Below are 4,200 nucleotides of genomic sequence, written 5' to 3'. Positions count from 1 at the left end.
ATCATCACCATCACGCAGACCATCATCACCATCACCCAGACCATCCTCACCACCACGCCACCATCATCACCATCACGCAGACCATCATCACCATCACCCAGATCATCCTCACCACCACGCCGACCATCCTCACCATCACCCAGACCATCCTCACCATCACGCACACCATCCTCACCACCACGCAGACCATCCTCACCATCACCCAGACCATCCTCACCACCACGCACACCATCCTCACCACCACGCACACCATCCTCACCACCACGCACACCATCCTCACCACCACGCACACCATCCTCACCATCCTCACCATCACGCAGACCATCCTCACCACCACGCCACCATCATCACCATCACGCAGACCATCATCACCATCACCCAGACCATCCTCACCACCACGCCACCATCATCACCATCACGCAGACCATCATCACCATCACCCAGATCATCCTCACCACCACGCCGACCATCCTCACCATCACCCAGACCATCCTCACCATCACGCACACCATCCTCACCACCACGCAGACCATCCTCACCATCACCCAGACCATCCTCACCACCACGCACACCATCCTCACCACCACGCACACCATCCTCACCACCACGCACACCATCCTCACCACCACGCACACCATCCTCACCATCCTCACCATCACGCAGACCATCCTCGCCATCCTCACCACCACGCAGACCATCCTCCTGGCCCCTACACAGATCCGACCCCCCCATGCCATCGTGCCCGCAATACCATCTCACTCCAGCTGCTGCTCCTCCAGCTGCTGCTGCTGCTGCTGCTCCTGCTGCTGCTGCTGCTCCTGCTGCAGCTGCTGCTGCTGCTGCTCCTGCTGCTGCTGCTCCTGCTGCTGCTGCTGCTCCTGCTGCTGCTCCTGCTGCTGCTGCTCCTGCTGTTGCTCCTGCTGCTGCTCCTGCTGCTGCTGCTGCTGCTCTGCTGCTGCTGCTGCTGCTGCTGCTGCTCCTGCTGCTGCTGCTGCTCCTGCTGCTGCTCCTGCTGCTGCTCCTGCTGCTGCTGCTGCTGCTCCTGCTGCTGCTGCTGCTGCTGCTCCTGCTGCTGCTCCTGCTGCTGCTGCTGCTGCTGCTGCTGCTCCTGCTGCTGCTCCTGCTGCTGCTGCTGCTGCTCCTGCTGCTGCTGCTGCTGCTGCTCCTGCTGCTCCTGCTGCTGCTGCTGCTGCTGCTCCTGCTGCTGCTCCTGCTGCTGCTACTGCTGCTACTGCTGCCGCTACTGCTGCTACTGCTGCCGCTGCTGCCGCTGCTGCAGCTGCTGCAGCTGCTGCCGCTGCTGCTGCTGCTGCTGCTGCTCCTGCTGCTGCTCCTGCTGCTGCTGCTGCTGCTGCTCCTGCTGCTGCTGCTGCTCCTGCTGCTGCTCCTGCTGCTGCTGCTGCTGCTGCTGTTGCTGCTGCTGCTGCTGCTGCTTCATCGCTCTCGGGGCGAGTTCTCTCCTTCGGATGCCGCTCCGTCGCGAGTCTCGCCCATCGGGGGGGGGGGGGGGGGCACCGTGACGAGCCCTGACCCCCCCAGCTCCACTCCGCGTTCCCTGAGCCAAAAACGCAAACTCGCCACGTCCCGCGTGTGCGCGTGTGTGGCATTAAGAGGAAACAACATATATATAAAATAGGCGACGTTTCGGGCAACGGACCATATTGGCCGTACAGGCTTCCCTCGCTCTGTGCGGGTTCGGTTTGTGCGATTTCGCGACGTGTACGCGGCTACCCTGTTTCTCACCCAGACCTCGCTCTGCCACGCGGTGAGAATTCACTCGAGGGCGGCCATGCGGTCGGGCGTCAGGCAGCAGTGTGTGTGCTGTGTGTACCCTGCTTGTGTACTGTGCGTGTGCACTGCGTGTGCTGTGTGTAGTGTGTGTGCTGTGTGTGCTGTGTGTATGTGTTTGCTGTATGTGTGTGCTGTGTGCGTGTGCACTGCGTGTGCTGTGTGTTGTATGTGCTGTGTGTATGTGCTGTGTGTATGTGCTGTGTGTATGTGCTGTGTGTATGTGCTGTGTGTATGTATGTGTGTGTGATGTGTGCATGTGTGTGTGCTGTGTGCATGTATGCGTGTGTGCTGTGTATAAGTATGTGTGTGTGCTGTGTGGCAGTGAAAAGTCGTAAATATCACGAAAGTTAGTGGAGAGACATTGCAGCAGCATCGGTGACCCCGGGAGACGACGCAGTGGGAGGGTGGGAAGGACGGAGGGTGGGAGGGAGGGAGGGTGGGACGGAGGGAGGGTGGGACGGAGGGAGGGTGGGAGGGAGGGAGGGTGGGACGGAGGGAGGGTGGGACGGAGGGAGGGTGGGACGGAGGGAGGGTGGGAGGGTGGGAAGGATGGAGGGTGGGAGGGTGGGAAGGATGGAGGGTGGGAGGGTGGGAGGGTGGGAGGGTGGGAGGGTGGGAGGGAGAGTCACCCCGGGGGCTGGGGACCCCCTGTATTCGCGGACACACGCGCGCGGTCTCGAGACATCATCATCCCGACCAGACCAGCGGTTCTTCACCTTTTACTGCAGCCTTGCTACCCCTTGGGTGCTCAGTCCTAAAAAAAAAACACGGATAATGTTTAACAAATAAATGCGTAGATTTGAATAAACAAAGCAAGTTGATTTACCAGGTCCGTGCACCCCCAGGTGGTGCAGCGTGAACACCTCCAGGTTAAGAATACGGACCACAGATCGAGACCTGCGAAGGAGGAGTGGGGCCTGGAAAGAACGCGTCACGGCTAGAGGGCGGGGCGGGGGGCGGGGGGGGGGGTTGATGGGGTGGGGGGAATGCGAGGGGGGGGGGGTCGATGGTCGAGACTCATCACGGAGTGGCAGTGATGGGGAGGGGCCAAGTGGGACCGTGCAGTGCACAGGCGAGCAATCATCGTCCCCTGCTGGCAGACTCTGTACCCCGGGTCACTCTCGCCAAATGGGAACTCCGCTATCCAGGGCCTCTTGGCAGCTCGTCCTGGTGACACCACCACCACGCCAACTGGAATTTGAAACTCGCTCACTCATTCAACGTCCTCACTCAGCCACCCACCACCACACTCATTCATTCACTCACCCACCATCATACTCACTCACTCACCCACCATCATACTCACCCACCCACCACCTCACTCACCCACCATCTCACTCACCCAAGACCTCACTCACTCACCATCTCACTCACTCACCATCTCACTCGCCCATCATCTCACTCACTCACCATCTCACTCACCATCTCACTCACTCACCCAACACCTCACTCACCATCTCACTTGCCCATCATCTCACTCACTCACCATCTCACTCGCCCATCATCTCACTCACCCACTCACTCACTCACCCACCACCTCACTCACCATCTCACTCACTCACCAAACACCTCACTCACTCACCATGTCACTCGCTCACCATCTCACTCACTATCTCACTCACCCACCATCTCACTCACTCATTCACTCACCCACCACCTCACTCACTCACTATCTCACTCACCTACCACCTCACCCACCCACAATCTCACTCACTCACCATCTCACTCGCCCATCATCTCACTCACCCACCATCTCACTCACCATCTCACTCACCCACTATCCCACTCACCCACCATCTCACTCGCTCATTCACTCCCTCTTGCGAATGAGACTCATCCTGGTCTCTTCAGTTCTCATCAACAGCACGAACTGCATCTCAGCCTCCACCCCTATTCACTGCCATTCACTACCAACAATACCCGGGGCAGGGTGTGTCTACGGCGTGTGTCGTGTGTGTGTGTAGCGTGTGTGTGGCGTGTGTGTGGCGTGTGTGTGTCGTGTGTGTAGCGTGTGTCGTGTGTGTGTGTAGCGTGTGTGTAGCGTGTGTGTTGTGTGTCGTGTGTGTGTGTAGCGTGTCGTGTGTGGGGGCCGGTAGCGTAGCGGTCAGCGCGCTGCGCTACGAACCCGGCAACCCGGGTTCGATTCATCCCACTCGCCCACCATCCCGCGGCCAACACCGGTGACGATTATCTGAACCGGTCCTGGGCCTCCCCTAGGTCGACTCAGCCTTAAATGAGTACCTGGTGCGGTGTGTCGTAAACATCGCCACCGGGGAGACAAAGGCGGCCGGGCGTGGTGCTGGCCCCCAATAGGTGCTCGCTAACAGCACCTTGCCGAACCCCCCCTCCCCCCCTGGTTGAGCCCAGAGGATTTGAACTTGGGGACAGAGATGGAGACGGTGAGCGATG

Source organism: Lampetra fluviatilis, chromosome 62, assembly GCF_964198595.1.
Source record: "Lampetra fluviatilis chromosome 62, kcLamFluv1.1, whole genome shotgun sequence".
Lineage (NCBI taxonomy): Eukaryota > Metazoa > Chordata > Hyperoartia > Petromyzontiformes > Petromyzontidae > Lampetra > Lampetra fluviatilis.
This window is presented reverse-complemented; position numbering follows the sequence as displayed.